The 27,111-nt window shown below is 38.8% G+C and overlaps 1 pseudogene; it reads left to right on the top strand.

Moving 5' to 3' along the window:
- Positions 1-10,525: 10,525 nt before the first annotated feature.
- LOC127489324 (U4 spliceosomal RNA) lies at positions 10,526-10,649 on the top strand (annotated as a pseudogene).
- Positions 10,650-27,111: the final 16,462 nt, after the last annotated feature.

The following is a 27,111-nucleotide window of genomic DNA, read 5'->3' on the forward strand; positions in this document are numbered from 1 at the left end:
AATGGCAGGGACAACAAGTTACTTATAAACAGTTACTTTGGATGTAAAGGACTCCACTCTCTAGTTAAATGATACAGGCTGGCTAAATGGATTAAAAAAAAAAAAGACCAATCTATTTTCTGCCTACAAGAAAGACGTCTCACTAACAAAGATACATGAAGACCAAAAGGATGGAAAAAGATATCTGATGCTAATGAAAAGCAAAAAATGCAGATTTAACCATCTAATATCAGAGAAAATAACCTTTAACACAAAAATGGTTAAAAGAGACAAAGAAGGGCACTATGTAATGATTAAGGGATCAATTCAACAGAAAGATGTGACTATAATAAATGTATATGCACCTAATGACAGGAAACCTGTCAGGTTATTTAAAAGAACTGCTAATGGATCTAAATGGAGACATAGAGTCCAATACAACAGTAACAGGCGAATTCAACACCCAATTTCATCTGTGGATAGATCAATCAGACAGAAAATCAACAAATAATTGACACTATGGACCAAGTGGACCTATCTGATATCTACAGAACTTTCCACCTCACAGTTGCAGAATACAGATTTTTACCATCAGTGTGGTGAATTTTCTCCAGGATAGACCATACACTAGGCTATAAAACAAGTCTCAGCAAATTCAAAAAAATCAAAGTCATACCCTGCATCTTCTCTGATCACAATGGAATGAACTAGATCATATACAAACACATGGAGATTGAATAACATGCTCCTGAATGAATACTGGGACATAGAAGAAATTGAAAAACTCCAGGAGACAAATGAAGACAAAATACACCATATAAAAACTTATGGGACACAGCAAAAGCAGAGTTAAGAGGGAAGTTCATAGCAATTGGTGCCTACATCAAGAAACTGGGAAGTCACCAAATAAATGAGCTGTGGATGCATCTCAAGGATCTAGAAAAACAACAAATTAAAGCCCAATTTAGTAAGAAGAAATAAATAAGTAAAGAAGAAATAAACAAAATTGAAACAAAAAAAACCACAACAGATTAATGAAGAACTGTTTTTTGAACAAATAAATAAAATTGACCTACCATTGGCCCATATAACCAAATAAAAGAGGGAGAGGACTCAGATAAATAAAATCAGCCATGAAAAAGAAAATGTAGATATGGTCACCCTATAAATAAAAAGAGTGATCAAGAGTTATTGCAGTGAGTTATATACAAACAAATGAGGAAACCAAAAAGAATAGGCCCAAGTCTAGGAGAAGACAGTTTAAAAATGAAGTGGAAAGAGTGCAGTCTCGGGAAAGAGTTAGGGAGAGAACAGCAGAGGAAACTACACAAATTGGAGGAACATAATGGAACTACTTAGAGGGCAAGGACATGTACAACTTAGGAGTCCAGCAGCAGAAAGCCTCTGCACCAGTGTTGGAGAGTGAAGTAAGACAAGACTTCAGCAGCACAAGCCACTGGCAAAAAAGCTATAGGAAAAGCCTAGAACGAATTCAGCTTGGAGCCCTGTGGGGGATAGTGTACCTGTCAAACCAGAGAAAAAAAGACAAAGGGAGGGGCATATTTTCTCTCTCCCTGATCATGCTGCAAAGGCGTGTAACAAGTGACACCAAGAAAGTGCCATTTTGGACATATGTAACACCCATGCCAGCTTGTGTCCACTCCCAGCAACCAGCCAAGCAGACTCCTGAGTGTGGTGGGGAGAACAGACAGGGAGCTGGGTGCTCCTGACCACGGGAGGCTTGTGCATGTGGACTGTGAAAACACTGAGGCTTCGTGGGAGGACTCAGGGTGTGGCTGAAGCAAGAGCAGTCACTTGTGGGAGGCTCCACATGATCAGGGCTCCCTGGTTACCTGGCAAAGGACATTGCTGGGGAATCTGAGCTTACACTGAAGACTGTCCAGATCCTTTGGGTGGTTCTTGTGGCAGAATGGACAAATAATATACTCATTGGGGCTAGCAACCAGGCACTGGCCTCTTTTGAGGTGAGCTCAGCTAAGTCTATACAAACAGACAAGAAGAAACCTCCCCTCTGATTAAAAATGAAAAGGAGATTTACCACACCAAACCTGGATGTGTCACCTCAGACACACCCTTCACCCTGGAGTACAGAACAGAGCTCCCTGGCCATACCCACCAGACACCTCTAGATATTCATTGACAGCAGACACTAGTCACTCAGACACAGCTCAAAGACAAAAGCCACCACACCAAAAAAGAAAAGAAAAGAAAACAACAAGTATCTCCACAAATGCCAAAAATAAATGCACCAATTCAAGAAACAAGAATAAGGAAGGCAACATGACACCCCCAGAAGAATACAACACCTCAAACCTAGATTGTAAAGATGATGAGATTGAAGAAATGCCAGAAATACAATTCAAACAATTAATCATAGGATTACTTAGGAGTAATCAAAAGCAAATTCATGAACTAATGAAATCCATACATGATATCAAAGAACATTTCTGCCACAAAATTGGAATTCTAAAGAGAAATCAAAATGAAATATTAAAAGTGAAGATTTCAATAGAACAGATAATACTTACAGTGGAAATCGTTAACAGAATTGGGGAAACAGAAGAAAGAATATCCAACTTAGAAAACAAAGAACAGTAAATTTTATAGTCAGACCAAACACAAGAAGAAGAAATTAGAAAACTAAAAAATACGATTGGAAATCTACAGGATACAATCAAATGACCCAACATATGGATTCTAAGAGTTCCTGAAGGTGTGGAAAAAGAGAAAGAATTAGAAGGCCTTTTTGGGGCTAGCGCTGTGGCACTGTGGGTTAAATCCCCAGCATGCTGTGCCAGCATCCCATATGGGCACTGGCTTGAGTCCCAGCTGGTCCTCTTCTGATTCAGCTCTCTTCAATAGCCTGGGAAATCAATAGAAGATGGCCCAAGTGCTTGGGCCCCTGCATCCATGTGGAGACCCAGAAGAAGCTCCTGGCTCCTGTTTCCTGGCTCCTGGCTTTGGATCAGCTCAGCTCTGCCCATTGCAGTCATCTGGGGAGTGAACCAGTGGAATGGAAGACTTCTTTTTCTCTGGCTCTTCCTCTCTCTCTGTAACTCTGTCTTTCAAATAAATAAAATAAATCTTTAAAAAAAAAGCAAGTCCCAAAGGGACAAATGCCATATGTTCTCTCTGATTTGTGAGAACTAATAGAGCACCTAACAGGAAATCTGTAGAAGTGAAATTGACACTTTGAGGAGTGATGACTTGAACAGCTCTTGTCTTGACTGTTGAGGAATGAGTTTTTTTCCTTAATAGAGAATGGGACTGGGAAGGAAAAGGGAGGAGAAGGTGGGGTGGGAGTGTGAGTGGTAGGGGGCTATGGTGGGAAGAATCACTATATTCCTAAAGTTGTACTTATGAAATTTGTATTCATGAAATAAAAGGTTCCTTTGGAAAAAAAAACACAAAGATTCCTAGACACAATCTACCAAAATTGAGTCATGAAGACATAGAACACATAAACACACCAATAACCAGGATGGAGATTGAACCAGTAGTAAAGACCCTTCCAACAAAGAAAAGCCAGACATTTAAAGAAGAACTAATTCCAACTCTTCCCAATCTATTTAAAACAATCGAAAGGGAGAGTATTCTTCCAAACACTTTCCATGAAGCTGGCATTACCTTAATTCCTAATTCAGAAAAAAAGAATAATAGACCAATTTCCCTGATGAGCATATATGCTAAAATCCTTAGCAAAATACCAGCCAATTGAATACATCAGAAAGATCATTGACCCAGATCAAGTGGGATTTATCCCCGGTATGCAGGGATGGTTCAACATCTGAAAATCAATAAATATGATACATCATATTAACAAACTGAAGAACAAAACCATATGATTATTTCAATAGATGCAGATAAAGCATTTGATAAAATTCAACATCCTTTTATAATGAAAATGTTAAGCAATTTGGGTACAGAAAGAATATTCCTCAACATAAGGCAAAATTATGACAAACACGCAGCCAGCAACCTATTGAATGGGGAAAAATGGAGGTATTTCAGTTAAGATCCAGAACCAGAAAAGCATGCCTACTCTCACTGTTGCTATTTTTTTTTTTTTTTTTTGACAGGCAGAGTGGACAGTGAGAGAGAGAGACAGAGAGAGAAAGGTCTTCCTTTTGCCGTTGGTTCACCCTCCAATGGCCGCCGCTGCAGCCGGCGCACCGCGCTGATCCTGGCAGGAGCCAGGAGCCAGGTGCTTTTCCTGGTCTCCCATGGGGTGCAGGGCCCAAGCACCTGGGCCATCCTCCACTGCACTCCCTGGCCATAGCAGAGAGCTGGCCTGGAAGAGGGGCAACCGGGACAGAATCCGGCGCCCCAACCAGGACTAGAACCCGGTGTGCCGGCGCCGCAAGGTGGAGGATTAGCCTATTGAGCCACGGCGCCGGCTCTCACTGTTGCTATTTAATATTGTCCTGGAAGTTCTAGCCAGTGCCATTAAGCAGGAAAAAGAAAGAAATATGATAAAAATTGGGAAGGAAGAAATCAAACTATCACCATTTGATGATGATGGCATGATTCTATATATAGGGAACCCAAAAGACTCCATGAAGAGACTATTGGAACTCATAAAAAGGGTTTAGTAAAATAGCAGGATCTAAAATCAATAGCCTTTATGTACACAGACAATGCCATAGCTGAGAAAGAACTTCTAAGGTTAATTCCATTCACAAAGTTACAAAAAATATTGAAATAATTTGGAATAACTTTAACCAAGGATGTCAAAATCTCTACAAAGAAAATCACAAAAAAATTAAAAAACAAAATAGAAGAAGACATAAAATGTGGAAAAATCTTCCATGTTCATGGATTGGAAAAATCAACATCATCAAAATGTCTATACTACCAAAAGCAATTATAGATTCAATGCCATCCCAATAAATATAACATTCTTCTCAGATCTAAAAAGATGATGCTAAAATTTATATGGAAACACTGAGATCCTGAATAGCTAAAGCAATCTTAAACAACAAAAATAAAGTTGGAGGCTTCACAATACCAGATCTGAAAGCATACTACCAGGCAGTTATACTCAAAACAGCCTGGTAGTGGCAAAAACAAACAAACAAACAAACAAACAAACAAAAAAATGACATATAGACCACTGGAACAGAAAAGAAACTCCAGAAATCAATCTGTGTATCTACAACCAATTGAAATTTTACAAAAGAGCAAAAATCAATCCCTGGAGCCAGCACAGTCTCTTCAACAGTTTGATGCTGGGAAAACTGGACCTCTGCAGAAGTATGCAATAAAATCCCTACTTTACACCTTACAAAAAACTCCACTCAAAGGCCAGCACTGTGGCTCAATAGGCTAATCCTCCGCCTTGCAGCGCTGGCACACCATGTTCTAGTCCCAGGCAGGGTGCCGGATTCTGTCCCGGTTGCTCCTCTTCCAGGCCAGCTCTCTGCTATGGCCCGGGAGTGCAGTTGAGGATGGCCCAGGTGCTTGGACCCTGCACCTGCATGGGAGACCAGGAAAAGCACCTGGCTCCTGCCTTTGGATCAGCGCGGTGCGCTGGCTGTGGTGGCTATTGGAGGGTGAACCAACAGCAAAAAGGAAGACCTTTCTCTCTGTCTCTCTCTCTCACTGTCCACTCTGCCTGTAAAAAAAAAAAAAGAAAAAGAAATAGCCAAAGGAGCTGATCAAACATTTTTAAAAAAGATTTATTATTTATTTATTTGAAAGAAGAGCTACAGAGAAGCAGAAGCAGAGAGAGAGAGAAAGAGAGAGAGTGAGAAAGAGAGAGAGAGAGAGAGAGAGAGAGAGAGACTGAGACTTCCATCCACTGGTTCATTCCCCAAAATGACCACAATGGCCAGAGCTGAGCTGATCTGAAGCCAGGAGCCAGGAGCTTCTTCTGGGTCTCCAACATGGGTGTAGGGGCCCAAGGACTTGTGCCACCTTCTACTGCTTTCCCAGGCCATAGCAGAGAGCTGGATTGGAAGTGGAGCAGCCAGGACTTAAACCAGCATCCATATGGGATGCTGGCACTGCAGGTAACAGCTTTACTCGTTACACCACAATACCAGCCTCTGAACAGACATTTATTTATTTGAAAGTCAGAGTTACACACACAGAGAAGGAAAGGCAGAGAAAGAGAGGGATCTTCCATCCTCTGGTTTAGTCCCCAATTGGCTGCAACAGCTGGAGCTGTGCCAATCCAAAATGAGGAGCCAGGAGCTTCTTTCAAGGTCTTCTATGCTTTCCCAGGCCATGGCAGGAGCTGGATATGAAGTGGAGCAGTTGGGACTCAAATCAGCACCTATATAGGAAGCCGGTACTGCAGGCAGTGGCTTTATCTGGTATGCCACAGCACCAACCCAAACACATTTTTCAAGAGAGGAAACTGAAATGGCCAACAGACATATGAAGAAGTAGAGCAGCCAGCCGGCGCCGCAGCTCAATAGGCTAATCCTCCACCTTGCGGCGCCGGCACACCAGGTTCCAGTCCCGGTTGGGGCACTGGATTCTGTCCCGGTTGCCCTTCTTCCAGGCCAGCTCACTGCTGTGGCCTGGGAGTGCAGTGGAGGATGGCCCAAGTGCTTGGGCCCTCCACCCCATGGGAGACCAGGAGAAGCACCTGGCTCCTGGCTTCAGATCAGCACGGTGCACCAGCCTCAGTGCACCGGCCACGGCAGCCATTGGAGGGTGAACAAACGGATAAAGGAAGACCTTTCTTTCTGTCTCTCTCTCTCTCACTGTCCACTCTGCCTGTCAAAAAAAAAACAAAAAAAAGTAGAGCAGCCAGGACTCAAACTGGAACCTGTATGAGATGCCAGCACCACAGGTGACAGCTTTACCGGCCACACCACAATGCTGGCCCCAGATTAATACTTATTTTTAGGGGCATTGCAAATGGGATATTTTTAACATTTGAATTTCAACTGTTCATTTTGATATAAAGAAATTTCTTACAATAGTTCATATACTAATTTTGTATGTTTCTCTCTGTCTCCATCTACAATCACCAACAGTTAAGATATTGCGCTTTTTAATATTTATTGATTTATTTATTTGAAAGACAGAGTTAGAGAGAATGAGAGACAGAGAGAGAAATCTTCCATCTGCTGGTTCAGTTCCCAAATGGCTGCAATAACTGGGGGCTGAGTAAAGCTGAAACAAAGAGCCAGGAGCTTCTTCTGGGTCCCCCACATCAGTGCAGTGACCAAAACATTTGGGCCATCCTCCATTGCCTTTCTCGGTGCTTTAGCAGGGTGCTGTATTGGAATTGGGCAGCCAGGACTTGAACTATCACCCATATGAGATGCCAATACTGCAGGCCATGGCTTTAACCCACTGTGCCACAGTGCTGGCCCCAATACTGCACTTTCAAAATGCTAACATTAAAATTTTGAACACCACATTTGAGTGATTCAGTCTGAGATCCAATAAAAGCAGTGGGGAACCACCAAATTGCTCTGAACATTTTGTGCTCAAATGCCTGTTCCTGTAATTGATATTATACAACTTCCTTATAGAGAGCTAGTCTGAAGTTCATGGCCTTAGAGCACATTGGTAACTTAAACTTATTTAAAGATAATGATCAATGCTCTTGCAGAAAATTATCTGAAATGCTGACCAGAAGAGGCCCACAACCACACAGTGGGGGAGTCTGTGCACAGTCATGGTGGTTTTTGATAGAAGTTTAGAACTTTGACAGGACAGGAGCTGGCATGTAGCATAGTGGGATAAGCCACAACCTGTGATGCTGGGATAAGCTACAACCTGTGATGCTGGTTCAAGTCCTGGCTGCTCCACTTCCAATCAGCTCCCTAGAAATGTACCTGGGAAAGCAGTGGCAGATAACCTGGGACCTTGCGATCCATGGGGGAGACCTGGATAAATCTCTTGGTTCCTGGATTGAGTATAACCTAGCCCTGGCCATTGCAGACATTTGGGGAGTGACCTGGAAAGTGAAAGTGCTCTCTCTTTCTCTCTGTCTCCCCCTATCTCTTTTTTAAAAAGATGTATGTATGTATGTATGTATGTAATTATTTGAAAGGCAGAGTTAGAGAGAGAGATGGACAGAGAGAAGTCCCCATCTGCTGGTTCACTGCCTGAATGAACACAGCAGTCAGAGATGAGCCTGTCCAAAGCCAGGAGCCAGGAACTCCCTCTAGGTGCAGGAGTCCAAGCACCTGGGCCATCCTCTGCTGCCTTCTCAGACACACAGTCAGGGAGCTGGATCAGAAGTGGAGCAGTTGGGATTCAAACCAGTGCCCATATGGGATGCTGGCACTGCAGTCAGAAGCTTAACATGCTATGCCACAATAAGTTTTATTGTAGTTGAGTCCCTTCAGGTCTTTATAGATATTGGATATTAACCCTTTATCAATTATATAGAGTACAACTATATTCTTCCGTTCTGTACGTTCACTTTGCTGCTGAATGTTTTCTTTGCAACACAGAAGCTTCTTTGCTTTTGGCTCTTTCTTCTTTCATTCCCTGTGCTTCTGGGGTCTTTTCCAAGACATCTTTGCCTATGTCAATGTCTTGCACAGTTTCCCCAATGGTTTCCTCTAGTAATTTGATAATATCAGGTCATAGATGTAGATCCTTCATCAATTGTGAGTTGATTTTGTATAGGGTGTTAATACAACTCTTATTTCATACTTCTGAATATAGAGGTCCAATTTCTCCAGCACCATTTGTTAAAGAGATAGTCCTTTCTTCAGAGATTGATTTTTAGTTCATTGGTTGATTGTGGATGCATGGATTATCTTCTGTGGTTTATATTTTGTTTCTTTGGTGTACATGTCTATTTTTGTGCCACTTCTAGGCTGTTTTGTTTATAACTGCCCTGGCCCTTCAGTACGTCTTGAAATCTAGTATTGTGATGATTCTGACTTTATTTTCCTTGTTTAAAGTTGCTTTAGCTATTTGGGGTCTCTAGTGTTTCCATACAAATCTGAGAATAATGTCCTTGGTATTTTTACTGGGATTTCATTGAATCTATAAATTTCTTTGGCTAGTTTGAACATTTTTATGATATTAATTCTTCCAAACCACAAACATAGAAGATTTTTCCATTTTCTTGTGTGTTCTTCTGTTTTTTTTTTTTTCTTTAATGTTTTATAATTTCCATTGTGGAGATCTTTCACATCTTTAGTTAAATTTTTTCCAAGATATTTAATTTTTGGGTAAACATGTTTATAGCATCAACTTCCCAAGTGTTTCAAGGATTATTTTTTGATACAATATTAAAATTATAAAAGGCATTGTTAAATACCCATCCCAGATAATAATTCCTGTCAAATCATGTGAAAGTAGATATAATTATAGATGTGAATTTTAATTAGAAATGTAGATATTGATGAATCCCTCAAAATTCACTATGGTATTTTTGTTTAAATTTTAAGTCATTCCTGAATATAAACTCATGAGTATCATAAAATTTGTGGCAGTGAAGAGTGTTCATAACTTACATTCCTACTTTCTCTGAATTCTGAATGATTTAAAGCTAGACATGGAAGGAAATGTGAGCTTTATAGCCCACAGAGTTATTAGTCTTGGTGCTTAGCAAAAAAGACTCCCTTCTGTTGCTCCAGTACCTTGCATCCTTACCTAGTCACTTGCAGTGCACAGATTATGTTCTAAATTTACAGTATAAATGAGGGCAGACAAGAACTCATGTTCATTTGTAGGCATCCTAAAAACATCCTAAGTACAACAAAATGTGGTGTGGTAGCTCAATTACTCCTTCCCATATCTCCAATCATGTAAGACATTAAGAAATCCCATATAGAGGAACAACTGAGGAGGGGTCAGGAGCAATGCTCTAATATTTAGGCATTTTTCTTTGTGGAGTGGGCTGAATCCTTGTCAGTCTAAATTCAAATACTCTTCCCCCAAAAAAACAAGAAGGCTAGAAAAGTGATCATACCCAAATTTCTTCTTTTAACTGTAGAGAATCCCTTGTGTGGGGCCACCATTGTGGCACAGCAGGTAAAGCTGTTGCCTGCAGTGCTGGCATCCCACATGGGTGGGTGGTGGTTTGAGACCTGGCTGCTCCCCTTCCAATCCATCTCTGTGCTATGGCCTGGGAAAGCAGTAGAAAATGGCCCATGTCCTTGGGCCCGTGCACACACATGGGAGACCTGGAAGAAGCTCCTGGCTACTGGCTTCAGATCAGTGCAGCTCCCACTGTTGCAGCCATTTGGGGAATGAACCAGCATATAGAAGACCTCTCTCTGACCGCTTCTGCCTCTGCCTCTCTGTAACTTTGACTTTCAAACAAATAAATATTAAAAAAGAGAATTTCTTGTGCCAACTAGTCACCATATTAAATACTGAGAAGAATGTGAAAATTTTGAATTTGAGCAAGGAATTCCTCTCATATGACATGGGTATGAATCTATTGTAAGAATAATATGTATGAGTACATGTTCATAGAATATTCCTGCAGTGGTTTTAGAGTTCTGTGGACTTCAATTTTGTAAAACGATGCCAAATTATTTTTACTTGTTTTCTCAAGAGATATATCAATTATTTTTCTTTGAAGTGAAGAGACAGCTTTGCACAGTGGCAGCGTTGTAGCCAATGAGGTTTATCTGAGGTGCAATTATTGTTAATTGAAGTCAAGAAACAAATTGTAAATGGTTGGAAGCAATTAATTCTGGTAGGTGGTAGTTTGCAATAACCAGTAAGGATGAATGAAAATACTTATATATAGATAATGTTACAATTTTAAAATGCAAATGAAGTAAAAAATGCATTTCAAAATGAACATTTTATAAATGGTCAAAAATAAACATTATAAATTCTCTCCTTAAAATGTATTTCACTTTATAAACTCTCACTTCTTATTCTCAAGACATTAAACTGTGACATGCTTTTATTGGGAAGCAAAGAAAAATGTTCCATTTCACAATATTTAAAACATACAATTTTAAGTTTTGCTGAACAGTTTGTAATAGTTGTACTTAAATTTTTAGGCATAAATATATTTTCTTCATGATGCACTATGATAGATATATTATTTTAAAGGTAGTGGAATATCTGGGGTAAGTGATCTAACAGATTTGTTTTCATTAGAGCAAGCAACTTGCCCCTGTGTATCTAAACTTAGACTGAGTTTCATATCACAACATAATTTACCTTCTGTGCAGGAAAAGTAAAGGATGTTAGACTTCAAATCACAAAATAAGACAGTCCAATTTACTTCTGGTTCTCAGTGATATATTTAGTGTGGTTTATAACACCATGCATTCATGAAAGCTAGATGTTTATTCAAAAGTTCACATTTGTACCTTTTTTTTCTTTAGCTCTATAGGTCTAAAATTTTCCTAAAGGACAAGTTTTTTTTTAAATACATGTTCATATGTGTTTTCTGCTGTAATCAATTTCTAAAGTGTATATACTGACAAGAAGAACTGCACAAAGTACGGTCATCGAACAAGGTATATCTCCTGAGAGGGGCTCCAGGCGGCTCAGCCAGTGCTACTGTTTGTGTTTCCCACACCGCAGGAGCCCTCAGGAGGATGCTAGGACTCCAGTATGCAGTGGGCTGGCTGTCAGGACCACGGGGTGGTGTGCACTCCCCACCTGCAGCTTCTTTGAACCCTGGGGCATCAGCTTTCCAATCTCTGTGTGGTGAGAGAGAACTTGAAAGTCAAAGGGATCACACAAACAAGACTAGTGTCTGCTAATACTAGCTGATAGAATCAAAAAGGGAGAGAACGATCCATCATGGGAAGTGGGATACACAGCAGACTCATAGAATGGCAGATGTCCTAAATAGCACTCTGGCCTCAGAATCAGCCCTTAAGGCATGCAGATCCGGCTGAAGAGCCCATGAGAGTATTTTAGGCATGGAAAGCCAAGACACCCTGAAAAAAAAAAAAACAAAAGACCTAAATGGAATATCTCTGCGAGTGAGATCCCAGTGGAAAGACTGGGGCCATCAAAGAAGGAGGTACCTTTCTCTGAAGGGAGGAGAGAACTTCCACTTTGACTATGACCCTGTTGGAATAAGATCGAAGTCAGCGAACTCAAAAGGCTTCCATAGCCTTGGCAACTCATGACTAGAGCCTAGGGAGATTACTGACGCCATAAACAAGAGTGTCAAATTGTTAAGTCAACAACAGGAGTCACTGTGTACTTACTTCTCATGTGGGATCTGTCCTTAATGTGTTGTCCAATGTGAAGTAATGCTATAACTAGTACTGAAACAGTATTTTTCACTTTGTGTTTCTGTGTGAGTGCAAACTGATGAAATCTTTACTTAATACATACTAAATCGATCTTCTGTATATAAAGATAATTGAAAATGAATCTTGATGTGAATGGAATGGGAGAGGGAGCGGGAGATGGGAGGGGTGTGAGTGGTAGGGAAAATAAAAGAAATACACAATTACTCTTAGGTGTTTAATTAATGCTATAACTAGTACTCAAATAGTATTTTACACTTTGTGTTTCTGTGTGTGTGCAAACTGGAAATCTTTACTTAATATATGCTAAATTGATCTTCTGTATATAAAGAGAATTGAAAATGAATCTTGATGTGAATGGAAGGGGAGAGGAAGTGGGAGAGGGGAGTGTTGTGGGTGGGAGGGAAGTTATGGGGGGGAAGCTATTGTAATCCATAAGCTGTACTTTGGAAATTTATGTTCATTAAATAAAATAAAAAAAGAAAAAAAGAGAATTAAGATCCTAAAAGCACACCCATATATTTCTGGTCAATTGAGTGTCAACAAGGGTGCCAAGATAATTTGATGGAGGAAAGAAAAATCTTTTCAACAAATATGCTGTGTTATCCACATACAAATAAATGATGTAATCCCTTACCTCATAGCATATACAAAATTAAGTCAAAACAGATTAAAGACCTATAAAAAATGCTAAAAGAAAACAGAAGGGGGCTGGCGCTGTGGTGTAGTGGGTAAAATTGCAGCCTGCAATGCCGGCATCCTATATGGGCGCCAGTTCGAGACTCAGATGTTCCACTTCTGATCCAGCTCTCTGCTACGGCCTGGGATAGCAGTAGAAGATGGCCCAAGTCCTTGGGCCCTTGCACCTATGTGGGAGACCCAGAAGAAGCTCCTGGCTCCTGGCTTCAGATGGGTTCAGTTTCAACTGTTGCAGGCATCTGGGGACTGAGTCAGCAGATGGAAGATATCTCTCTCTCTCTCTCTCTCTCTCTCTCTCTCTTTCTCTCTTTCTCTCTTTCTCTCTATCTCTATCTGCCTCTGCCTCTCTGTAACTCTGCCTTCCAAATAAACAAATCTTAAAAAAAAAAGAAAGAAAACATAGGGATAATATTCTTCACACTGGCTTAGGGTATGATACCAAAAGCACAAGCAATAAAAGGAAGACTTAATGAACAGGACATTATCAAAGTTAAAAACTTTTGTTTTTCAAAGGACACCATCGAGCAAGTGAAAAGATAACGATAGAAACTATTTGAAAATGATATAGCTGAAAAAGAACACATATTCAAAATGTGTAAAACACACATAAAAATTAACAATGAAAAGACTAAAAATCCAGTTTTAAAAATGAGTAAAAGATCTGAACAGAATTTTCTCTAAAAAAGATACAGAAATGCCACAAATATAGGGAGAGATGTTCATTAGTCATTAGTTATTAAGGAGATGGAAACCAAAACTCCAAGATACCACTTCATGTATACAAGGATGTATAATAAAGATACAATAACAGATATTAGAAGGTACGCAGAAACTGAAAATTTCAGATATTGCTGGGGTGATTATAACATAGTGTAGGTATTTTTACCACTTCCTCAAAATGTTAAATATAGTTGTCTTGATCATCCAGATCAATTCTACTCCCAGACATATACCCAAGAGAAATAAAAATATATCCATAAAAATCTTATCCATCTATATTCATAGTATGATTATTCACTCTCACCAGGAAGCAGAAATAACCCAAATAATCATCAAATGATAATGAATAAATGAAATGTGGTAGTACTATTCCACAAAAGAAAATAATGAAACACAGGTACATGCGACAATATGAATGGACATCAGAAATATTGTGGTAAATGAAAGCAGCCAGTTTCAAGAGACAAAGTACAGCATGTTGTCTATAATACATACAAATGTTAGGAGAAGGAAATCTATGGAGATAAAAAGTACACCAGTGTACTTTTTATGTACTCTATAAGTATAAGCAAACTGAATGAGGCGGGGCTGTAACAGAAAATGACCCACCAGTGGATACAAGGTTTATTTGGGGTGATGGAATGAAAATGTTCTAAAATTAGATTTTGGTAGTAGTTGTAGAATTCTACAAATATACTACAATCTACTGAATTATATATATACAGGTAATATCTAATTATGGTATATAAACTAGATCTAATAAAATTTTAAAAACTTAGGACGGGGATGTAAATATCTTCAAATGCTTTGAAGAACAATTTGGAATATCTAATATATTTAAATATATACATAGACCCAAGAATTCCATTTTTACCTACATAAAAAGGTAGGAGTCTTAAATATGAGCACAATGAAACAGGCAAAAGTGTTCATTATATATTCTAATAATTGAAAAAATAGAAATGATAGACATACTGTCATAGTATTTAGAATTCAAAAATATGATACACAACATATACCACTTTCAGATAAATAACCATATAATAATTTCTTAGGAATAAAAAACACTAACTTAAGGGGCTGGGGCTATGGTATAGTAGGTTAAGCCTCTGCCTACTGTGCCATCATACCACATGGGTGCCAGTTTGAGTTTGGCTGATCCATTTTTTTTTCAAAGATTTTTTTTTGACAGCAGACTTAGACAGTGAGAGAGAGAGAGACAGAGAGAAAGGTCTACCTTTTCCGTTGGTTCACCCCCCAAATAGCCACTATGGCCAGCACGCTGCACTGATCCGAAGCCAGGAGCCAAGTGCTTCCTCCTGGTCTCCCATGTGGGAGCAGGGCCCAAGCACTTGGGCCATCCTCCACTGCCTTCCCAGGCCTCAGCAGAGAGCTGGACTGGAAGAGGAGCAACCAGGACAGAATCCGCTGCCCCAACCGGGACTAGAACCTGGGGTGCCGGCGCCACAGGAGGAGGATTAGCCTAGTGAGCCACGGTGCTGGCAATTTTTCAAAGATTTTATTTGTTTATTTGAAAGTCAGAGATACAGAGAGGCAGAGGCAAAGGCAGAGAGAGAGATCTTCCATCTGCTGGTTCACTCCCCACATGGCTGCAAAGGCTGGAGCTGCATGGATCTGAAGCCAGGAGCCAGGAGCCAGGAGCTTCTTCTGGGTCTCCCATGTGGGTGCAGGGGCACAAGGACTTGGGCCATCTTCTACTGCTTTCCCAGGCCATAGAAGAGAGCCAGATTGGAAGTGGAGCAGCTGGGACTCAAACCAGAGCCCATCTGGGATGCCGGCACTGCAAGTGGCGACTTTACCTGCTATGCCACAGTGCTGGCCCCTGGCTGCTCCACTTCTGATCCAGCTCTCTGCTAATGCCTGGGAAGGCAGTGGAGGATGGTCCAAATGTTTGGGCCCCTGTGCACATGTGAGAGACAGGGATGAAGTTCCTAGCTTCTGGCTTCAGTATGCCTCAGCTCTGGCTGTTGCATTTGGGGAGTGTACCAGTGGAAGGAAGTCTCTGTCTCTGTCTATCCCTCTGTAACTGCCTTTCGAATAAAACAAAAGATCTTTAAAAAATACTAAGTTCATGGTGTAACTGCTAAGAAAGGTGATGGGTCTGGTAATGAATTTTATCTACAGTGTAACATTATTATTATCAAAAATTCTGTAGCAATCAGAACAAAATATTAATTTATTAACTTATATAATAGTCAAATAGGCACTGCTTTGATTAGTCTCCATCTTTCTTTTTAGAGATTAAAATATATTTTAACACACAAAAATGCCATGAACCAATAAATTTAAAGTTTCCCCAAACATCAAAGCTCAACATGATTTTGTTGTTTTTCAATCAATATATCAAGGGCAAATACTCACTTGAGCCAATATTAGAGTACCACTAAAACTTAAAGGATTCACTTAGTCAAAATGCTACTTTTTAAAAAAAAAAGGTGCAATTACTATGCATGAATTCAAGCCCTTCAAAAATCACATGCTCTCTGGCCTTCCCAGTAAAGTGTCATCTGACAAGGTCATTATCAAAGAATGTAGTAATTATTCAGGAATGAGGGAGAACATTCAGTGAGGTATTCTCCCTACTGCTTTCTCTGTTGAAATCACAGAAATGACAACTGTAATTCAATTTTTTTAAAAAGTTACCTATGAGTTTTAAGTTTGGATGGAAATTATTTCTACCTGTATGAACTTTCACATTACACTGTACTAAAAGAAATCCTTCCAGTTTTCTTATCAATATGACAGTTAAATAAATAGGAAGTCTTCACTTCTGACCTTTCATAGCTATTCAAAAGAAGCAATTCTGTTTGCCACTATTCCATTTACCAAAGATAAGAATGAATCAAGTTTAAACACTAATTCATCTCTTTTCCAAGATTTGAATGATTTAAGAAAATTATTATTACAAAAAACAAGAGAGAGAGAGAGGGAGACAGAGGGTAATATTTAGCTCCTAAGCCACAGAAATTAACACTTCCTTTCCTTCTGGTAGCAACAATTTCAATTTCAAAAACAAAAGAAAAAGGAAGATTTTTCAGGTTCAAGGGAAACATTATATAAATCTAACCATCCACAACTATTATCATTATATTAAAGTTTAACTTCTTGGCTGGCGCCGCAGCTCACTAGGCTAATCCTCCGCCTGTGGCGCCAGCACTCTGGGTTCTAGTTCCGGTTGGGGTGCTGGTTCTGTCCTGGTTACCCCTCTTCCAGTCCAGCTCTCTCCTGTGGCCTGGGAAAGCAGTGGAGGATGGCCCAAATGCTTGGACCCTGCACCTGCATGGGAGACCAGGGGGAAGCACCTGGCACCTGGCTTTGGAAAAGTGCAGCGTGCCAGCTGTAGTGGCCATTTGGGGGGTGAACCAATGGAAAAGGAAGACTTTTCTCTCTGTCTCTCTCTCTCTCACTGTCTATCTCTGCCTGTCAAAAAAAATACTTTAACTTCTTAGGAAGTTTAAGATTTAACTTTTAATAATATAACAAAATAAACATTAATGTGCAGACTGCTTTTTTGTTTGCCAATTTCATTTCCTTTGGGTAAATTCCAAGGAGTGGGATGGCTGGGTTGAATGGTAGGGTTATATTCAGGTTTCTGAGGAATCTCCAGACTGACTTCCATAGTGGCTTAACCAGTTTGTATTCCCACCAATAGTGGGTTAGTGTCCCTTTGTCCCCACATCCTCTCCAGCATCTATTGTTGGTAGATTTCTGAATGTGAGCCATTCTAACTGGGGTGAGGTGGAACCTCATTGTGGTTTTGATTTGCATTTCCCTGATTGCTAGTGATCTTGAACATTTTTTCATGTGTCTGTTGGCTATTTGGATTTCTTCTTTTGAAAAATGTCTATTGAGGTCCTTGGCCCATCTCTTAAGTGGGTTGTTTGTTTTGATGTTGTGGAGTTTCTTGATTTCTTTGTAGATTCTGGTCATCAACCCTTTATCAGTTGCATAGTTTGCAAATATATTTTCCCATTCTTTCGGTTGTCTCTTCACTCTCCTGACTGTTTCTTTTGCAGTACAGAAACTTCTCAATTTGATGCAATCCCAAATGTTAATTTTGGCTTTGACTTCCTGTGCTTCTGGGGTGTTTTCCAAAAAGTCATTGCCGGTACCTATATCTTGCAGGGTTTTTCCAATGCTGTCTAATAATTTGATGGTGTCAGGTCGTAGATTTAAGTCTTTAATCCATGTTGAGTGGATTAAACCCAGCCATCCAACTCCTTGGAATTTACCCAAAGGAAATGAAATTGGCAAACAAAAAAGCAGTCTCCACATTAATGTTTATTGCAGCTCAATTCACAATAGCTAAGACCTGGAACCAACCCAAATGCCCATCAACAGTAGACTGGATAAAGAAATTATGGGACAGGTACTCTATTGAATACCATACAGCAGTCAAAAACAACGAAACACAGTCATTTGCAACAAGATGGAGGAATTTGGAAAACATCATGCTGAGTGAATTAAGCCAGTCCCAAAGGGACAAATATCATATGTTCTCCCTGATTGGGGACAACTAACTGAGCACCAAAGGGGAAACTTGTTGAAGTGAAATGGACACTGTGAGAAACAGTGACTTGATCAGCTCTTGTCCTGACGGTTGATGTACAATGTAATACTTTATCCATTTTAGTATTTTTTTTGTTCTAGTACCATTGGTTGAACTCTGTAATTAACACACAATTATTCTTAGGTGTTTAAATTTTAACTAAAAGTGATCACTGTTAGAAATTTGGAAAACATTATGCTGAGTGAAATAAGCCAATCCCAAAGGGACAAATACCACTTGTTCTCCCTGATCGGTGACAACTAACTGAGCACCAGAAAGGAAACCTGTTAAAGTGAAATGAACACTATGAGAAACGGTGACTTGATCAGCCCTCACCCTGACTGTTGATGAACAACTTAATATGTTATCCCTCTTAGTCTTTTGTTTGTTTGTTTGTTCTACTTAATACTTTTGGTTGAATACTGTAATCAATACACAATTCTTCTTAAGTGCTGAAACTTAACAGAAAAGTGATTGCTGTTAAATATAAGAGTGGGAATAAGAGAGGGAAGAGATGTGCAATTCGGGACATGCTCAAGCTGACTTGCCCCAAACGGTGGAGTTAGAAACATACCAGGGGATTCGAATTCAATCCCATCAAAGTGGCATGTACCAATGCCATCTCACTAGTCCCAGTGATCAATTTCTGTTCACAACTGATCGTAATGATAGGACTAAGAACCAAAGGGATCACATAAACAAGAATAGTGTCTGCAAATACTAGCTGATAGAATCAAAAAGGGAGAGAATGGTCCAACATGGGAAGTGAGATACACAGCAGACCCATAGAATGGCAAATGTCCTAACAGCACTCTGGCCTCATAATCAGTCCTTAAGGCATGCAGATCCGGCTGAAATGCCCATGAGAGTATTTCAGGCATGGAAAGCCAAGACACTCTGTGGGGAAAAAAAAAAACCTAAATGAAAGATCTCCACGAATGAGATCCCAGTGGAAAGAACGGGTCATCAAGGAGGAGGTACCTTTCTCTGAAGGGAGGAGAGAACTTCCACTTTGACCATGGCCTTGTCTAAATATGATCAGAGTTGGTGAACTCAGGGGGCTTCCATAGCCTTGGCAACTCATGACAAGAGCCTAGGGTGATTACTGATGCCATAAACAAGAGTGTCAATTTGTTAAGTCAACAGGAGTCACTGTGCACTTACTCCTCATGTAGGATCTTTGTCCTTAGTGTGCTGTACATTGAGATTTAATGCTATAACTAGTACTCAAACAGTATTTTTCACTTTATGTTTCTGTGTGGGAGCAAACTGTTGAAATCTTTACTTAATATATGCTAAACTGATCTTCTGTATATAAAGAGAATCGAAAATGAATCTTGATGCGAATGGAAGGGGAGAGGGAGTGGATAAGGGGAGGGTTGCGGGTTGGAGGGACATTATGGGGGGGAAGCCATTGTAATCCATATTCTGTACTTTGGAAATTTATATTCATTAAATAAAAGTTAAAAAAATAATATAACAAAATAAATTACCTTTTATTGACATGCTCTCCAAGAGATATAATGAAACAAAATGTCATATTCTAAAATTTTCTAGACTTCAGTTACATTCATCTCAGGAATGACAAACAGGTCTCATGCTGGAAGGCAACTCTGAATGACTAAAAAGGACCCTGCTGGGGATACTACATCAGGAAATGTCCCTAGGGCATACAAGTTGATCAGTAAAGTGATAGACTTATTAGGGAAAAAAAAGTAGTGATATGTAGCCAAATGTTTCCCAAATTGGCTTTGTATCTATAGCTAGGGACAAGAAAAACTATCATGTTTATTCACCCATAAATATATTTAAGGATATGTACTAAAATTGGTTCCTGTCAAAATAATTTAAATAAATTCAAATAATTGCTGATGCATAACATAAGAAACAAATAACATACTGAGGGAAAAGGAAGACTTTTTCAACCAGGAGGAATATATAGGAATTGGTTGCAGGGCTGGAGGGAACATGAGCCACAAAAGGAAGAAACTCAATGATTCAAATATTATTGCTTAGCTGATTCTAAACATTTTATATAAGTAGAATCATACAACATGTTTTTTTTTTTTGTGAACAGCTTCTTTCATTTAGCATAATGCTTTCAAAACACATCCATGGGGGCCAGTGCTGTGGTGCAGGGGGCTAAGCCTCTGCCTACGGTGCTGATATTCCATTAGGGGTACAGGCTTTTGTCCCAGCTGCTTCTCTTCTGATCTAGCTCTTTGCTAATGGCCTGGGAAAGCAGTATAATACAGCCCAATCCAATTACTTGGGCCCTTGCACCTGCATGGAAGACCCAGAAGAAGCTCCTGGCTCCTGGCTTTGTACTGGCCCAGCTCCTGCAATAGTGGCCATTTAAACTAGTGGATGGAAGACCTTTCTCTCTGTTTCTCCCTCTCTCTGTAACTCTGCCTCTCAAATAAATAAATAAAATCATTTAAAAAATTCATGTTGTAGCATGTATAACTTCTTCATTCCTTTTTATGGCCACATAATGTTTCATTGAACAGATATATTTGTGATTTTCCATTCATCAGTTGATGGATTTTTATGTTATTTTTAATTTTTAACATGTTTTGTTGGATATGTTAAGTAATATGATTCTCATTTTGTGTTAGAATTTCAAAGCACATGACAATTGATACCCCTATAACATCTATGAAATTGTATAACAACCATATTTTATTTATTTATTTAAAAGATTTATTTTATTTTTTGAAAGAGTTTCAGAGAGTGATAGAGCCAGAGGTAGGTCTTCCATTTTCTGGTTCACTCCCCAGATGACTGCAATGGCCAGAGCGGAGCTGATCTGAGGCCAGGAGCCAGGAGCTTCTTCCAGGTCTCCCATGCAGATGCAGGGGCCCATGGACTTGGCCACCTCTTCTGCTTTCCCAGGCTATAGCAGAGTGCTGGATTGGAAGTGGAGCAGCCGAGCCTCAAACCAGCACCCATATGGGATGCCGGAACTGCAGGCCAGGGCTTTAACCTGCTGTTCCACAGTACCAGCCCCACTACCATATTTTTAAAGCTGTTGAAGATGGAGAAAAACCTATTTTGATACTCAGCAATAAATCCTTACAAATCAGCAGTTACTGAGACTAAATTTACTGGCTTAAGTTGCCTCTAAAAACAGAAAAATTATGATTTCTTAAGTACTTAATCTGTTACTGAAGAGATTTCATGTTTAGAATCTGTTCCAGTATAGAAAGTATAAAATAACTTGTGCAAAAGAATCATTAAAAGTATCAAGAATAGATGTATTATCCATATTATAAAAGGAAGCCCCACCTATCTCAGATCCAGAAAAATGGGTATTACCACTAGAAGAAGTTATATTCCTCTGGGATCCCATTTCCTCTCAACATATTGCCCAACTACCCAGAACCTACCCAGAAAACAATGGCTGATTCTATCAGTTCCTAGGAAAAGTCTTGACATACCCCTAACACTCTGGCTTGTTTCCCATTTCTACCTCCAAGTAGATTTTTGTTCACCAACTACAGTGAAATTCTATGGGAAGGAATATTTGTGTAGAAGTTTTTCTGTGGACATGTTTTCATTCATCTTGGTTAGCATTGCTTAAGAATGGAATTTATTTGGGTCATATGTTAACTCATTTTGGAAAACTGCTTTCCAACTTGGCTGTGCCATTTTACATTCCCACTAGCAATATATGAGGGCTCCAACTACTGCACACCATTGTCAATGCTTGCTTTGTCTTTCTTTTATTAATTGTTCAAAGATTGTTGATCATTTGTATATAAGCTTTTGAAAACTTCAAAACATTTTAGATTTAAGTACAGTGATTTGGTGCTTTTATTGCTGTGATTTTTTAAAGAATATACTCCTTTTATAGGCCACTTATGAGGTGTATAATGTATAATTAATCTCTTCAGTTCTATGGGTTGTCATTTCATTTTCTTAATGGAGTTCTTTGAAGCATAGGTTTTAATTGCGATGAAGTCCATTTTGCTATTTTTTCTTTTGTCATTTGTGCTTTTGGTGTCAAAGCTAAACACACACACACAGAGATTTATTCTTATGTTTTCTGCTAAAAAAGTTCTTTAGTTCTAACCTTTAAATTTAGGAATTGGATCCACTTTGAGATATTGTTTGAGGAAGGAGCCAAATTTCATCTTTTTGCATGTGGATACAATGTTATTTTCCCATTAAATTATCTTGCAGCACAGCCAGCATTCAATTAACCATAAATGTAACAGTTTGTTTCTGCAATCCCATTCATTCATTTGTCTGTCCTTATGCTAGACCAGAATCTGATTACCACAGCTTTGTGATAAGCTTTGAAATTGGGACCACATTGTTAAGAACTACTTAAATTTGAATGAAATACAGTTTATTTTTAAATATTTATTTTCAATCCTGCAACAATGATGAATTGTTAGATCTAATCTTATGTGTGTGTGTGTGTGTGTGTGTATTCTTTAGCTTCCTATACACAAACTAGTTTTCCATTTTCTTTTTCTCCCAATCTGAATGCATTTTTCTTGTTAAAATTCCCTGGCTAGAAGTTCTAGTACAATGTAAAATACTAGTATTTGAGAGTAGATATCCTCATGTTTTTCCTGATCTTCCCAAAAAGCAGTCTTTCTCCACAAAAGATGATATTAGCTGTGTGGTTTTCATAAAGGCTTTTAATCAGGTTGAGCACTTTGCTGGGTACTTCTAGTTAGTTGAGTGATTTATCATGAAAGGATGCTGAATTTTATCATTTATTCTACATCTATAATAATCAGGTAACTTTGTCCGTGATACAGCTAATTTGATATATTATATTAATGGATTTTCAGATGTCAAACCAAACTTATTCCTGACATGAATCCTATTTTGTCATAATATGTTTAAATTATTATTTTAATATTGCTGATTTGGTTTGATGGTATTTTATTGAAGACTTTCTCATCTATATTTAATAAAGACTACTGGTTAAGAGTATATTTTGATGTTTTTGTCTAGCTTTGGTAAAAGGGCAACACTGCCTTATAGAGTAAGTGGGGAGTGTTCCCTCCTCCCGTATTCTTGGAAGTGTTTGTGATGTTTTGATGTTACTGTTCTTTAAACATTTGCTACAATTTCTCAGTGAAGCTTTCTTGGACTGGGCTGGTAAGAAGTTTACTAACTCAGTTTCTTTACTTGTTACACAATCTTCAAATTTTTATTTCTTCTTCATTAAGTTTTGGAATTTGCATGATTTTCATTATTTAAATTGATTGAGACTTACTTAATAACCAATTTTATAACAGGACTATTTGAGAGAATATTCCATGAACCTTTCAGAAGTCTGTATTCTGCTAGTGTTTGAAGGATTTTTTTTATTTTTTTTAACTTTTATTTAATGAATATAAATTTCCAAAGTACAGCTTATGGATTACAATGGCTCCCCCCCATAATTTCCCTCCCACCCACAACCCTCCCATCTCCCACTCCCTCTCCCCTTCCATTCACATCAAGATTCATTTTCAATTCTCTTTATATACAGAAGATCAGTTTAGCATATATTAAGTAAAGATTTCAACAGTTTGCACCCACATGGAAGCACAAAGTGAAAAATACTGTTTGAGTACTGGTTATAGCATTAAATCACAATGTACAGCACACTAAGGACAGAGATCCTACATGAGGAGTAAGTGCACAGTGACTCCTGTTGTTGACTTTACAAATTGACACTCTTGTTTATGGCATCAGTAATCACCCTAGGCTCTTGTCATGAGTCACCAAGGCTGTGGAAGCCTTTTGAGTTCACCAACTCTGATCATATTTAGACAAGATCATAGTCAAAGTGGAAGTTCTCTCCTCCCTTCAGAGAAAGGTACCTCCTGAAGGATTCTTTTTTAATCAGTTCATATTACTCCTACATTTCCTTCTTCAGCTATTATTCATTACTGAAAATGAGATATGAAGTCTCTATTTGTAACAATATTTATTTATTTTCATATTGTATTTGAAAGGCAGAAGGACAGAAGTCTTCCATCCACTGGGTTACTCAAATGTCTGCAAAAGCCAGGCTTAGGTCAAGCTGAAGCCAGGAGTCCAGAACTCAATTTGGGTCTTCCAAGCGGTAGCAGGGTCCCAAGTAATTGAGCCTTATCTATTGTGTCCCAGGGTATGCATTTGCAGGCAGCTAGAAAATAAGCAAATGAGTTAGGACTCAAACCAGGCACTCTGAATATCAGATGAGAACATTCAAAGTGGCCAAACAACTGCACCTGCAACTACTATATTTGAATTATCTGTTCCCTGTCTATTGTTGCTTTGTGCATTTTGGGATGTGTTATTAGTGCTAACATGTTTATAATTTCTATACCTTCTTGATACATTACCTCTTTGTTTCTGTAGTATAAGAATACTTCAAAAAGTTCAAGAAAAAATAGGAAGAAAAGATGAGTTTGTTTTAGTTAAAAAAAAAGTTGAAGCCCATGCATAAATTTTTCATAGTACATATTTTCCAACAACTTTTTACAAAAGAATATTTAATTGTTTGAGTGGCTGAGTTACAGATAAGTCTCACATCTGCTGGTTCACTACCCAAATGGCCTCAGTGGCTGGAGTTGGGATGATTTGAAGCCAGGAGCCAGGTGCTTCTTCCAGATCTTCCATGTGTGTGCAGGGGTCCAAGCACTTGGACCATCTTTTACTGCTTTCCCAGGCCGTTAGCAGAGAGCTGGATCAGAAAAGGAGCAGCCAGGACACAAACCCACACCCATACAGGATCCAGCATCACAGGTAAAGGCTTAACCTTAAAGATTTATTTATTTTTTTTAACTTTTATTTAATGAATATAAATTTCCAAAGTACGGCTTATGGATTACAATGGCTTCCCCCCCATAACGTCACTCCCACCCACAACCCTCCCCTTTCCCACTCCCTCTCCCCTTCCATTCACATGAGGATTCATTTTCGATTCTCTTTATATACAGAAGATCAGTTTAGCATACATCAAGTAAGGATTTCAACAGTTTGCTCCCACACAGAAACATAAAGTGAAAAATAATAGATGATTTTTTAAATGATGATGAAATCAGATCAGACCTATTGTCATGTTTAATCCCAGTGAGAGTCAAGTTGGGAATTGACAATTTCTTCTTTTTTTTTTTTTTACAGAAGATCAGTTTAGTATACATTAAGTAAAGATTTCAACAGTTTGCACCCACATGGAAACACAAAGTGAAATATACTGTTTGAGTACTCGTTATAGCATTAAGTCTCAATGTACAGCACATTAAAGACAGAGATCCTACATGAGGAGTAAGTGCACAGTGACTCCTGTTGTTGACTTTACAAATTGACACTCCTGTGAAAGTCAGAGTTACACACAGAGAGAGAGGGAAAGGCAGAGAGAGAGAGAGAGAGAGAGAGTGAGAGAGAGATAGCGAGAAGTCTTCCATCTGCTGGTTCACTCCCCAGTTGGTCACAATGGCCGGAGCTGCACTGATCTGAAGGCAGGAGCCAGGATCTTCTTCTGGGTCTCCCACATGGTTGCAGGGGCCCAATGACTTGGGCCATCTCCTACTGCTTTCCCAGGCCATAGCAGAGAGCTGGATTGGAAGTGGAGCAGCCGGGACTCAAACTGGAACCCATATGGGATGCTGGCAACACAAGCATAGCTTTACCCTCTACACCATGGAGCTGGCCCCATTCACCATAGATTTTTCAAGCTTGTTTTCTTAGTGTTTGCTCTGGGGATTCCAATTAACGTCTTTATTCAAAACAATCTAACCTGGATAAAAACTGAACTAATTCCAACTGTACACACACATTTTCCTCCAATAATTCCTCGGTAGTATCATTGTCATACAAATTACAATTCCATACATTATAAGCTCATCAACAAATTTTTATAATTATATAATTAATATAATTTATTATACTTTTATTTTAAGAATTATTTTTCATTTTTATTTGAAAGACAAAGAGATAACAGAGAGAAATAGAGATTTCTATCAATTAGTCTAACTTCCTTAATGTCCTTAGTAACCACCGTTGGGCCAGGAGTCTGGAATTCAATTCCTATCTCCCATGTTGGTGGTAAGAACCTAAGGACTTGAGGCATCATCTCCTACCTCCCAGAGTACGCATTAGCAGGAAGCTGGATGGATATAAAGCAGAGGAGCCAGGACCAAATCAGGCATCCCAATTTGAGATGCAGGTATACCAAGTTGTGTCTTAACTGCTCTTTCTGATGAAAACTTAGCTGCTAATTTGACTCTGGAGCCCTTGCACAGGATGGTTATTTTTATATTTTGCTTTTAAGATTATATCATTTTATAGTCTGACTAGGACATCTAAGTGGGAATGTCTTTGTTTTATCCTATTTGGAGTTTACTGAACTTATCAGATGTATAGATTATTTTTAATCAAATATGAAATGTTTTCTATCACTATTAAATACCCTATTAGCTCCATCAGTCCTCTCCTTCTAGACCTCTTCTCATACATATGTCGGTATGCTTGATAGTATCACACAGGTCTCTAAAGTTCTGTTCATTTTCCTTCAATCTTAGTCTTTCTTACCCCTAGAGTGGATAACCTCATCTTATCTATTCTTATATTCAATAATTCATTTTTCTTCCAGCTCAGATATCAGAATGAGATCCTCTAAATAAGTGATTTTTTTCCTGAGGACACTTTCCACATTTTATGTACATTTTAAGACTAACTTTAATCTCAAAATCACATATCTATACAAATATTTCCCCTTTTTATTGACTTCACTTAAACTTAAATGAATGGTTTGTTAAGCAAAGAATGTGAACAAATATTCACCTTGTCTGTTACATGTAACAGGCAGGAATAGCTTTTAACAGAAATTCATCAACCCCCCAAATTTTTATTATAAATAAAGGTATCAATATAATCCTGAACATATTTTTATTCTACTGGTAGTCAGCACCTACAGCACTTCAAAATTTAACACTATCTGTGACAATATTCATTGTACCT

The sequence above is a fragment of the Oryctolagus cuniculus genome, chromosome Y (assembly GCF_051225735.1).
Source record: "Oryctolagus cuniculus isolate XC-2025 breed Fujian yellow rabbit chromosome Y, ASM5122573v1, whole genome shotgun sequence".
In the NCBI taxonomy this organism is placed as follows: Eukaryota; Metazoa; Chordata; class Mammalia; order Lagomorpha; family Leporidae; genus Oryctolagus; species Oryctolagus cuniculus.